Raw genomic sequence first — 13,020 nt, 5'->3', positions numbered from 1 at the left:
TGAGTGGAGGACCTCGTCAGTCTTCTCGGCAAACAGTTTCTGTTTGTTGAACTTTGGTCTGAAGTTCTCGTGGGACTCCAGCAGTCTGTAGCCACAAGAATCTCTTCATGACTATGATGGTAGCAATGGAATGAGCCACTGTGTCTGCTACGTCCAGTGTGATCTGAAGTCCGGTCTTAACAGATGTGTATTGACTATTGACTTCAGAATGGCATCTGGAAAATCTCCCATTAGTTCTCTCAGTTTGATGTAACTGTCAAAGTCACAGTTCAACAGGAGAGTGGCATAACTGGCGATGCGCAACAATAGTGTTGAGGAAGAATATATTTTCCTGATGGAAAGGTCCATGTGGTTGCTTTCTTTTTCAGCTGCAGCATTCTTATACTGCGGAGTCTTTGACCTGTGTTGGGCTGCATCCATGACTAGAGAATTGGGTTGAGGGTGAGAAAATAAAAACTCCAGACCCTTATCTGGGACAAAATATTTTTTGTCTGCCCTCTTATCGGTAGGCCTGGCAGAGGCTGAGGTCTGCCAGATCTCCTCGGCAGACTCCATAATGGCCTCATCTATTGGTAATGCGGTTTTGGATCGCTGAGAGGGTTGGAGGTTTTTAAGGAGGTGATATTGCTTCTCCTGAACTTCAGTTAGGACCTCCTGGCTAGTGGCTGCCCTTTTGAACAGTTCTTGGAACTGTTTAAGATCATCCGTAGGTGACATATCCCCCAGGATGACGGCTTCATCTGGAGAGGAGGAGGAATGATTTGTGGAAGAAGTATCGGGCTATTGATCATCTGGTTCCAATAACTGACCTTCTTCTGGTTCACAAAGGCGTGGTGGAGAAAAAGAGAGATGAGGTGGGGCAGACAGAGGAGAAGGATCATATATTGCTGTGGTGAGAGGATCTGTAGCCACAGGGTGACTAATGTCTAGAATAAGAAGGCTGTTGTTGGTGATGGTCAGTTGTCCAAAACAGTGGGTAACTGTGGTAGTATCTGTGGTGATCATGGTACAAACGTCTTGGAGATGAATGCCTGGAAGAATAGACACTCCTATGCTCCTCCCAAAACATTGCATGCCCCAATAAGGCTGGGGAATGAAGAAGCGTTACCGAGCCACTAAAGGAAAGGGGAGGAGAAAGAGACATATGTCTCAGCTGGGAGCTGCGATTAAATCCATGCCCCAGAGTGGAACGAGGTGTACAGATAGTTCGGAATGGCTAGCTAATTTGAACTATCTAGCCCGTGCCGCGTGTAGCCGCGCGGCACGGGGTTCGCACTAGCCGGCTTTTAAAAATGGTGGCGCTGGCTTTATGCTAATGAAGCCTGGGAAATTCAAATCCCGGGCTTCATTAGCAAGTTCGGTATGCATACATTACCCCACTAGTTCGAACTAGCGGGGTAGTGTAGACATACCCTAAGAGAATTCTTACTTTCTTTTGTGACTAAACAGTTGAGGAGAAGATCTTGCTCTGTCTGCGACCAAGGGAGGCAATAAAGGAACTGGCAGGAGCTGGACCACGTGCATGAAGGAAAGGGCACGAACACTGCAAGACGCTGACCATGCATGCGTACTCCTGCTCACGAGTGCTGTTCAAAACTCTGATCTGCAGCACTGGGACAAACCCGACACCAACCGTGGAGTGCCCACAGAGACATCACTCGAAGAAGAACTAACCTTTTTTAGAACCTAACAAGGCACTACTCCTCAAAGAGGAGACATGTATAGTTTCATGTTTTGAAATTTAGCTTTTGACATTAATTTGTCAGTTAATATGTATGCTTTTTATCTTTACAATCAACAAAGAAGTAGGGAAACTGGGATCAAACTTTCTAAACAAATTCAACTTTAGAAAGAAAAGTTTAATCATAAAGATGAATTTTAAAAGTTGTAGGTGAACACAAAAGGATAATTTCATATAAAATATAATTAGTTTTAATAATCTGACCTAGAGTTTGACACAGAGATGAATTAATAAAAATAAATAAGAAATAAAAATGAGTAATTTATACCATTTTGTAGTATCCACTATTTAAATTCTATACTACTTTTAAAAATGTACCCTGGTCTTAATTTTGAATTACATTTAAGTCAGTGGTGGAGGTGAGGTTGTATCTCTTATGACTAAAATGTTTGCAATGTATTTCACATTTTGTTAAAATCTCAACATTTTGCAATCACCTTCACTCATTGTTAGTTTGACAACCCTGAAAATATAGAAAAGTATGTAATCACAAAGGGCTAGATTGTTATCTCTTTATTCATGGTGAATACCTTCTAGGGGTTCTCCAGCTTCTTGCAACCTACTTCTCACAACAAAATTACTACATGACCTCCGAGGGTGGTAGGAGCAGAACCCAAGATACACTACTTCTGGTGAGGGGAGAAGGGCAGAGCCTGAGCACCACTGCCCTGGATAAAGATTGAGCTTAAGTTTTAGTTTCAGCTCATATCTAATACTAGCTTTCACAACCCCATTAAAATGGGATTTGGGCCCATTCTCGGGTCCCACTCAGTTTGAGAACCACTGCTGTACACCACGAGAAGTCCCATTGAATACGGTATTATTCAGTGTGAGTGTACATATATCAATCTGGTCCAATAAAACTATAATTGGTTCCAGTTCAGACAATTAAGAGCATCTTCCTCAAACAATATCAATCAAGAGCAAAAACAAGTATTTTTATTGAGTTACCTTCCTGGAAATTCTGATCTACAACTTCTTCTGTCTGATGTTTAATAACATGTTCGCTGTCTTCAGTCAACTATAAAAACAAATCACCAGAGGCAAGATTTAAAGAAAAAGGTTTTAAACTAAATTGGAGATCCCACATTTAATATTTTCTAAATTTGCACATTACACTGCTTGTGTAACATTTTATATCTCTTGATCTCTTTAAATGTCTAATGCAGTGTACGACATTGTATCTCAAACCCTCATATTCACCACTGTGATATGATTATATGTTTTGCTCAATATATGCCTTGTGGAGTTATCATCATAATTTGTTGAACATTAATATATTGGGGTATGTCTACACTACAGCACTAATTCGAACTAACTTAATTCGAATTAGTTAATTCGAACTAAGCTAATTCGAACTAGTGCATCTAGACCTAAAAACTAGTTCGAATTAGTATTTTGCTAATTCGAACTAGCATGTCCACATAGAGTGGACCATGAACCGAAGTTAAGGCTGGCCGGAAGCAGTGCCGGCAGGGCATCAGGTTAGGACTTAAGAGTATGGAGCTGCTGCCTCAGGCTAGCCGAGGGCTGTGCTTAAAGGGACCCGACCCCCACCCCGGACAGACAGTTCTCAGGGTTCCCCGCTTGCTTGTCTACCTCGATGAGGGACAGCAAAGCAGTCCTGGCTTGGAGTGCCCTGAGTGCCCACACTCGGCACATCACAGCACTCGGCCATCAGCCCGGCTGCACTTGCCACAGGCTGCCATCCGGGGGTGTCAATCGGGGGGCTGAAAAAGAGTTTTCACCCCGATGAGCCCGCAGAGCCACCCCAGTCCTCCCCATCAGGGGTTCGTACCCCATTCCTCCCTCACCTCCTTCCACTTACCCCTCCCTAGCCCCCCTTCCTGATGTACAAAATAAAGGACACGTGTTCAAAAATAGAAACTCTTTATTTAACAAAACTGGGGGGGCGGGGAGGATTAATCTCTGGGGAGACTGGGAAAAGGAGGTGGGAGAGGGGAAGAGAGAGGGTGGGAGAGGGGAGGGGGAAACCTGGGAGGAGGGAGCGGGAAGGGGGAAGCCAGGGGAAGAAAGAGGAGGGGAAGTATAAAACTATGGTACGCCATATCTTCAGTACTGTGTACAGATGTGATCTCCTCACCCCAGAAAAGATATTTTGGCCTTGGAAAGGGTTCAGAAAAGGGCAACTAAAATGATCAGGGGTTTGGAACAGGTCCCATATGAAGAGAGGCTAAAGAGACTGGGACTTTTCAGTTTAGAAAAGAGGAGACTGAGGGGGGATATGATAGAGGTCTATAAAAGCATGAGTGGTGTGGAGAGGGTGCATAAAGAAAAGTTCTTCATTAATTCCCATAATAGAAGGACTAGATGACACCAAATGAAAAGAACGGGTTGCAGGCTTCAAACTAATAACAGAAAGTTCTTCTTGACAAAGCAAATAGTCAACCTGTGGAACTCCTTGCCGCAGGAGGCTGCGAAAGCTAGAACTATAACAGAGTTTAAAGAGAAGTTAGATATAGTCATGGAGGTTGGGTCCATGGAGTGGTATTAGCCAGACGGTAGAAATGGGTGTCCCTGGCCTCTGTTTGTGGAAGGCTGGAGATGGATGGCACGAGACAAATGGCTTGGTCATTGTCTTTGGTCCATCCCCTCCAGGGTACTTAGTGTGGGCCATTGTCAGCAGACAGGCTACTGGGCTAGATGGACCTTTGGTCTGACCCAGTATGGCCATTCTTATGTTCTTATGTTCTAAGCTCAGGGCCAGGAGTCTCACTGGACCACCTTGATTTTCATGCAAACCTGCTGCTGAGTTTGCATGTGGCCTTTAGTTGCATCCTGCCCTAAATGACCACTTTCCTGTGCCTAGTGCGGAGGTCGTAGACATTGGAAGCTTCCCCCCAAACCTTGATGAGGTCCACGATCTCCGCACTAGACCAGGCGGGCGCCCGCCTCTTGCGGCCCCGGACAGGCTCCTGGGAGCCGCCAGCCTGGTCCCGGGAAGAGGTGGAGGGCTGGGTGGCAGCGGGTGGCTGGCTCGAGCCGTGCCAGGTGCAGGGTCTGCTGGCTGGGTGCTGGCAGGCTTGCACCTGGCACGGGCACCGTAGCCAGACCGTGCCCCTTTAAGGGCTCCGGGGTTGGGAGGGGGGCAGACGAGTTTCCCTGGTTGTGCCCAGAGTGGCCACCAGGGCAAGCTGGGAAGGGCTAGCCTCCCACTAGTTTGAATTAAGTGGCTACACAGCCCTTAATTCGAACTACTTAATTCGAACTAGGCGTTAGTCCTCGTAGGGGTTTACCTAGTTCGAATTAAGCACTCCGATAGTTTGAATTAAGTTCGAACTAGCGGTTTGCCTGTGTAGCGCCTATGAAAGTTCATTCGAACTAACGGCTGTTAGTTCGAATTAACTTTGCTAGTGTAGACATACCCTTGTAGAATTGTATGGTATGTGCTATCACTATATGTGAAGTTATGAAGTAAAACTACATTTATAAATGAAATACATGGTAAATGAGACTCACTCACAGCTAGCTTTTCAATGGCCACGAAGTAATAACTAACACTGACAAGACATCTGAAGTGGCTTGTGTCCACAAAAGTTCATAATACCATCTTCATTTTTTTTTAGTCTCTAAGGTGCTGCAGGACTATGTGTGGTTTTTTAAGTTTTTTTAATTACAGACTAACATGGCTAGGCCTCTGAAACTGACAAGACAGATTTACATATCAATTTGCAGGTAGATTGTTGGTGTTTCATCAAGAAGAATCCACTCTCACAGATGTCTTAGAGAGGGCACATATTCAAAGGGGCCTATCTGATTTCCATCTTACAGCAAACATTTTTCCAGGACCTGGGGAAAAAAACCTTGTAAATTAGGGCCTCTCTCCTCCCCAATCTCTATACCCAAAAGATAATTTTGAAGACAAATATTTTGAACTGTCAGGATGAGAAGGGAGGTCAGCCCATGTATTAAAACCTGTACAATATTCCGTTAAAGTTGGAATTTAGGCTGTAATTTTATTTTTATTTCTTATGTAACCAATGATGTACTCTGTGCCTAATAATTAAATCTTTTTCTGTAGGTAATAACATTATTTTAATGTTTTCTCATTGCCAGTTTATCTAAAGTGCTTTTGGAATGGGTTCAAATCACAAAGGCTGATGCATGTCAAACAAATCTTTAGTAATAGAGATGTAGCCTTGTTAGTCTGGTCTTGCTGAAACAAAAGACAGGACTACGCAGCACTTTAAAGACTAACAAGATGGTTTATTAAGTGATGAGCTTTGTGGGCCAGACCCACTTTGATCTGAGGAAGTGGGTCTGGCCCACTAAAGCTCATCACCTAATAAACCATCTTGTTAGTCTTTAAAGTGTTGCATAGTCCTGTCTTTTGTTTAAACAAATCTTTGATAGGGTAACAAGCCTTGTGGATAAGGGAGAAGTGGTGGATGTGGTATACCTAGACTTTAGTAAAACATTTGATACAGTCTCACATGACCTTCTTATCAATAAACTGGCTGGGCCTACTATAAGGTGGGTGCATAACTAGCTAGATAGCTGTTCTCAGAGGGTAGTTATTAATGGTTCACAATCATGCTGGAAGAACATAAAAAGTGGAGTTATACAGACGTCTGTTTTGGGACAGGTTCTGTTCAATATTTTCACCAATAATTTAGATAGCGGCATAAAGAGTATAATTATTAAGTTTGCAGATGATACCAAGCTGGGAGGGGTTTCGAGTGCTTTGAAGGATAGGGTCATCATTCAAAATGATCTGGACAAACTAGAGAAATGGTCTGAGGTCAATAGGATGAAGTTTAACAAGGACAAATGCAAAGTACTTCACTTAGGAAGGAACAATCAGTTTCACATGTACAGAATGAGAAGTGACTGTCTAGGAAGGAGTACTGCAGAAAAGGACCTAGGGGTCATAGTGGACCACAAACTACGAGTCAACAGGGTTGCACTGTTGTAAAAAAAAAGAAAACATGATTCTGGAATGCATTAACAGGAGTATTGTGAGCAAGACATGAAAAGTCATTCTTCAGCTCTACTCTGCACTGATTAGGCCTCAGTTGGAGTACTGTATCCAGTTCTGGGTACCACATTTCAAGAAACATGTGGAGAAATTGGGGAAGGTCCAGAGAAGAGCAACAAGAATGATAAAAGGTCTAGAAAACATGAGCTATCAGGGAAGACTATAAGAATTGGACTTAAGTTTAGAAAAGAAAAGACAGAGGGAACATGATAGAAGTTTTCAAGTATCTAAAAGAGTGTTACAAGGAGGAGGGAGAAAAATTGTTCTCCTTAGCCTCTAATGAGAAGTAATGGGCTTCAATTGCAGCAAGGGAGATTTAGGTTGGACATTGGGGAAAATGTCCTAACTGTCACGGCAGTTAAACACTGGAATAAATTGCCTAGGGGGGTTGTGGTATCTCCATCACTGGAGATAATTAAGAGCAGGCTGGATAGACATCTATCAGGAACGATCTAGACAGTGCTTGGTCCTGCCGTGATGGCAGGGGACTGGACATGATGATCTCTTGAAGTCCCTTCCAGTTCTTGTATTCTGTGATTCTAAGTCCACTTTCTTTTGACAAAGTGGTAAATTAATTAATGAGCTTGCACTGTTCAAGAAAACGTTCTGAACTGTGTAAAACAGTATATTTCTGGAATGCAAAACTGAGGGCTAGGGTGACTGGATTGGGTGGGCCCAATCATTACTTTTCTTTCCTTATATTTCTTTTCCTTTCTTCTCCATACGTTCTTTTCCTTTCTTCCCTGGTGGGGGAGAGGGGGGAGGGAGAAGAGACATTTTAATAGATTGAAAAGGGTTCCATAAGCCTGAAAAGGTTGGGAACCACTGATGTACTGAATATCCTGAAAAATCTATTGCTCGCCTCCAGATTCCCCCCCACTCCTCATGCACTAGCTTCATGTTATTCTGAGGCAGCCAAAGCTGGAGGGAGGGAAGAAGAAAAGTCATCAAAATAGTATATTTTTTAAAAAAAATAGACAGTGATCCTGGCAGCAGGAAGAATTGGTTCTTAGCAACTAAGGGTGGTTCCTAAGAAAGCAAACTTAGATGTTCACTCATTTTAGCCTTCTTGAACAGACGAATATGGGTTTGTTCAACATAAAGACTGTGCTGTTTGTGCTCTATATTGTGAGAGAGTGGTTTGCCGCACATCAAGTGTCCAATGACATTTCCAGACAAAGCATGAGAAACACTTCAAGGACAAAGCAGACAAGACTGAGTCAGTGAAACAGGCCATTGTGACGTACAAAAAGTTAATCGGTGTCTTCACTAAGTTCTCTGACGTTAAAAGTCAAGCCACAAAGGGAAGTTACAGAATCATACATTATGTTACAAAACATGGAAAGTCTTTTACAGAAAAAGATTATATAAAAGAGGCTTTTCACAGTTGTTTGGATGTTTTGTTCAATGGCTTGCCCAATAAAGACACAATCACCTCCAGAATAAAAGACTTGCCTTTGTCTGCCATTTCAGTGGCAAGGTGCATAGGTGAAATGGCAAAAAACGTTAGCAAACAACAGACGTTGGCATTAAAAGATGCAGCTGTATTCAGTGTTGCATTTGATGAGTGTGTGGACATAAATGGCATAACACGGTTAACAGTTCTTGCAAGATACTGTGCCTCCGACAAAGTTCAAGAAGAGCTATGCTGCCTAAAAGCCATGCATGGTACAACGACATGAGAAGATATAGCAAAGATGTTTGTTAATCATTTTGAAAGAGGAATTGATATCAGAAAAATATTTTCTATGACAAATGATGGTGCCCCTGTTACGTTTGGAAAATAGAAGGAATTTGTAAAGATCATTGAGAATGAAATTGGCCACCCGATAGTAAATATTCATTGCATTATTCACCAAGAAAATATTTGCGCCAAGATTTCTAACTCTGAGCTTAATAATGTGATGACTACAGTGGTGAAGATCGTGAATTTTCTTGCTGCTCAATCTGTCTTGATGCATTATCAGTTTCAAGCTCTGCCTGAGGAAATGGACAGTGAATACATGTACACTCCACTTCACAGCAATGTTCATTGGCTAAGCTATTGGAAGGTTTTGACGCGTTTTGTGGAGTGGTGTCTCTGACTGTTACCGGAATGACCGGCGTGCCCTTGACCTGAAAGTCAAACTTGCTGCTTGGGTGCTCCTGCGTTATTCACCCTGGGTGGCTGAGGGCGTCTGCGCTGTGTCCTTTGCTTGGACCGGTTCTGATCGTATGGACGGTTTTGTTGTCTGCGGAACTGGTAATCGTAACGTCTTTGGAATGGGAAATAGTGGAGGGTTGAGAGGAACTGTCGGGGGGGCCGAGCCGCGATCGTTGGAAAGGGCGCGAACGACCAGCAACGCAGAGAGCATGCGCGGCCCGGCCCAGTATGGCTCTGAAATCTTCCGATCAGTGGCGCCGGGACGGACCCGACACCTAGAGTGGAGCACCCACGGGGCCACTCGAAGAAGAACTTGCTGTTTTTTCCTCGGGGCATTGACACCTGGACTTTCTGCTCTTTCCAACATCTTAAAGAACTATTGAAACATCGCACCATGAGTGTTGCTGAAATTAGAATGTATCTGCAAGAACTCGCATCAGAATTTTCTGACATTTCAACATTTCCAAAGTTTTGGCCCAATGTTTTCCTCTCTCATAAAAAAAAGATAACTTTACTGCCAGCAACATGGATTTGACAGTGTTTCAGCAGATGGGTGTTGAGGATTTTGAAATGCAGCTCATTAAATTACAATGCTCAGACTTATGGGCCTCTAAGTTTAGGGATCTGCTGCGCACACTTGAGGCTACCAAGAAAGATCATGTGGTCTCTATCATGGCCTGTTGGAATCCCCTGTCAGCGAAATTTGACTGTTTAAAGAAAGTGGAATTTTCACTGCTCTGAGCCTTTGGATCTACATACTTCTGTGAACAGATATTTTCACATATAAAGACAGTTGTTTGTCCCTCCCACAGCTGCTTAACAACTGAACCCTCAAAGGCTTGTGTGCTGCTTAAAGTATCAAATTATGAGCCTGAGATTGGAGAACTCAGCAACGGAAAGCAAAGCCAAGGATCACACTAAACAGTAAGATCAGCGTGATAATTTATTTATTAATGAAGCTGCTGTAAGTAGGATTATTGACTTTAAAAAGTATCACTGACACTCTGATCCGTACAGAGGTGAATAAATTAAATCTCAGCACACCACTTCTGAAATGTTGCTGACCCCTGAGCTAGATTATTCTCAGTGCTGGCAGATGACAAAAAAAGAAAAAGAAAGAGCAATGGTCTCAAGTTGCAGTGGGAAAGGTCTAAATTGGATATTAGGAAAAACTATTTGACTAGGAGGGTGGTGAAGCACTGAAATGGCTTACCTAGGAAGATAGTGAAATCTCCATCCTTAGAGGTTTTTAAGGCCTGGCCTGACAAACCCCTGGCTAGCATGATGGTCCTGCTTTGAGCAGGGGGTTGGACTAGATGACCTTCTGAGGTCTCTTCCAACCTTAATTTTCTATGAACCTATGAAACAGAGCAGCAGTTAATCATGTTTTATTTGCCTAGTGTCTATTCCCCCTAGCCAAAGGGATAGCAGAGTTAAAGAGGTATGATCTAAAAATGTAGGCCAACATTAATACTTTTTTTTCTAAAGTTGCATTCTTAATATTTCAAACCTGTGTTTTGTTTTGCTGTAAATATTTCCTTTACTAACTTTGCAACCCAGTTATAATTGCATCATCCAAATCTATGAGAAATGGAAAATTAAGCTGTAAGTCTAGAAGAAATTGGTAAAAAATAAATTGAGATTTTCACCATTTTCACTTTTAATAATCTAAATTTGTGATAACACATATTGGAAAAAATGTGTTTCTTTTTAAATGTGACAACTTAACTACCTCTTGAAAGGACAATTCTGCTATCAGTCTAAAGTCTGGATTCTGGAATAGCTACACACTTAAACTTAGTTGGGAAGTAACAAACATTGTCATAAAGATAAATTAAGCCAAATGTTTGCAAGAAAATTATGTTAACAGACAATTTTAAAGTGGTCATTTCAGTTATAAAAAGAAAATCTATCTGGGCAATATAAAGCAAGACATTATTAGGATAAGATTCACTTACTTAAAGAGTAATATATTACTTAAAAATATTAGAACTACTATTCGACATCTGGTGGTCACAACAACAGTATATTTGTATCATTACATACAGGGCTGAAAGCAACAAAATTCTTGGATTATACAAGATAAACTATTTTCTAACATCTGTTTTAATAAAGAGATAGTACAGACAGTATAGAACATTAAGAAGCAGCATTAATAAATTCACCTTTTTTCTAGCACATTCTTTTCTCAGAGAGATCTTCTTCAGAATTGCTTTCTGAGCATCCTTTTTCTGGACAATTAGAAAATGGAATCTTAAAACTCATGTTTTTATTATCTATAGGATACATGCCTTTGGAGTAAAATACATCTCAGTACTAAAGGAACATTAATGTTAATGCCCCCCCCCAAAAGGTTAATGCCCCCCCAAAGGTTAATGCCCCCCCAAAAAATTAATCATAGTTCACAGGAGAGTACCCCAAAAGACCCCAAAAATCACTTAATTGGTGGGACATGAGTGGGATTTATTTGTAGTAGTGATATGTTTTTGTTTTGAATGGCAATATTGGTTTCTCTAATTTTATGTGGCAGCATCTGGATGCTGCATTTCTTATGCACCTCATCTGTCAATCTCACAGGTTTTCCCTTGGTACCTAATGTCTCAGCTGAAGATGGGTACTGCATGCAAATTCCTAATATCTGTATTAACATATGGAGAGACTGAGTATGAAGAAAATGGTAATGTCTTCTTTACTCTTTTTTTCTATATCATTTGGCATGCCAATCCAAACATCTCATTCTTCTTGTTCTAGTAGAGTAAAAAGTGTTCAGTTAATCACATTCAACAAGTAAGTCTCTGGTTTGGTGTGTGACAAAATGTTGGGTCCACCCACTCCTGTCTCTGTCTTCTAGGAAGACAAATACATTCCTATGGTCTGAATCTACCATATAAGGACAATGAAAAATGGAAAGTTAGAACTTCCCTAATTTTAGCTCCTTTCAGTCTGGTCAAAGCCCCGACTTACGTGGATCCGACTTATGTCGGATCCACAGTTACGAACGGGGCTTTTCTCGCCCCGGGCTTCCTGGAATCAGCCGCTGATCAGTTTCAGCAGTGGCTGACTTGGGGACACCTGGGGCAGAGCAGCTGGGGTGCTGCCGGGTTGATCCCCGCAGCGCCGCCCCTGCGGGGACCTACCCGGCAGCGCCCCAGCTGCTCTGTCCTAGGCGTCCAGATTCAGCTGCTGTTGAAACTGATCAGCGGCTGATTCCAGGCAGCCCAGGGCAGAACAACTCTGCCTCGGGCTTCCTGTAGTCAGCCGCTGGTCAGTTTCAGCAGCGGCTGAATCTGGAAACCAGTTCCGACTTACATACAAATTCAACTTAAGAACAAACCTACAGTCCCTATCTTGTACGTAACCCGGGGACTGCCTGTACTATCAATGGTTTTGCAAGGTGCTAGGAAATCTGCAAAAAATCTGATCATCCCTGGGAAATAAAAGTATCTTACACAACTCTATAGCAATCTTTCTAATCAATTGAAAGGTGCAATGCCCATGGTCTCTAAAGTTCCATCAAATAGAAGTATTTAGGATTAAATTTTAATTGTGAGTTTTTCCTAGAATCGCCTTGAATTTTTTCTCTCCCCCCCCTTCCCATAATAAAAGAGCATAACAGCATGTATTGCTTTGAAGTCACAAGGCCCATACTATACCCTGCAGACTCACCATTATCCTTCCTAATTAGGGATGTCACCATGTAAATATCTACATGATTAACTAATAACCATTGGTTTATCAATTAATCTTGTCGACTATACGTGTTTCCCTCCCCCTTGCTGCCTCTGTATCAGAGGTAGCTACAGAGGGGGAAGAGGGAGCCAGTGCCCGTGAGGAGCTGGCTTAAAAGCCAGCTCCCCAGCTATGTCTACACTACAACATTTTTGCACAAAAACCCACAGAGCGTCCACACCTCAAGTGCGTTTTTGCGCAAGAAAATCTACAGTCAATAGACAGAACAGAGGGCTTTTTGCGGTGTAGGTATGCCTCCTTCTATGAGGCATAACTCCTTTTTGCGCTACAGCTCTTGCGCAAAAAGGCATGTGTGGATGCTCCACAAGGGTTTCTTGTGCAAAAAGAGCCTATCCAAAAAAGCACAGGTGCTCTGATTGCCATTTACAGAATGGCTATCAGAGCTAT

The 13,020-nt window shown here is 42.4% G+C and overlaps 1 protein-coding gene across 1 annotated transcript in view; it reads right to left on the bottom strand.

The window, feature by feature from the left end:
* The window catches only part of CC2D2B (coiled-coil and C2 domain containing 2B), a 152,413-nt gene extending 141,191 nt beyond the window's left edge, over nt 1-11,222 (bottom strand). Inside the window, exons 1-2 of the mRNA XM_089780176.1 lie at nt 11,049-11,222; nt 2,693-2,762 (exon numbers count right to left, since the gene is read on the bottom strand). The gene's annotated coding sequence lies outside the window, so the exon portion shown is untranslated. The remainder of the gene's footprint in view (nt 1-2,692; nt 2,763-11,048) is intronic.
* Nucleotides 11,223-13,020: the final 1,798 nt, after the last annotated feature.

This window comes from Pelodiscus sinensis, chromosome 8 (genome assembly GCF_052426305.1).
Source record: "Pelodiscus sinensis isolate ZL-2025 chromosome 8, ASM5242630v1, whole genome shotgun sequence".
Classification (NCBI taxonomy): domain Eukaryota; kingdom Metazoa; phylum Chordata; order Testudines; family Trionychidae; genus Pelodiscus; species Pelodiscus sinensis.
The sequence above is the reverse complement of the archived record's forward strand: the minus strand, read 5'-3'. Positions and strand labels throughout refer to the sequence as shown.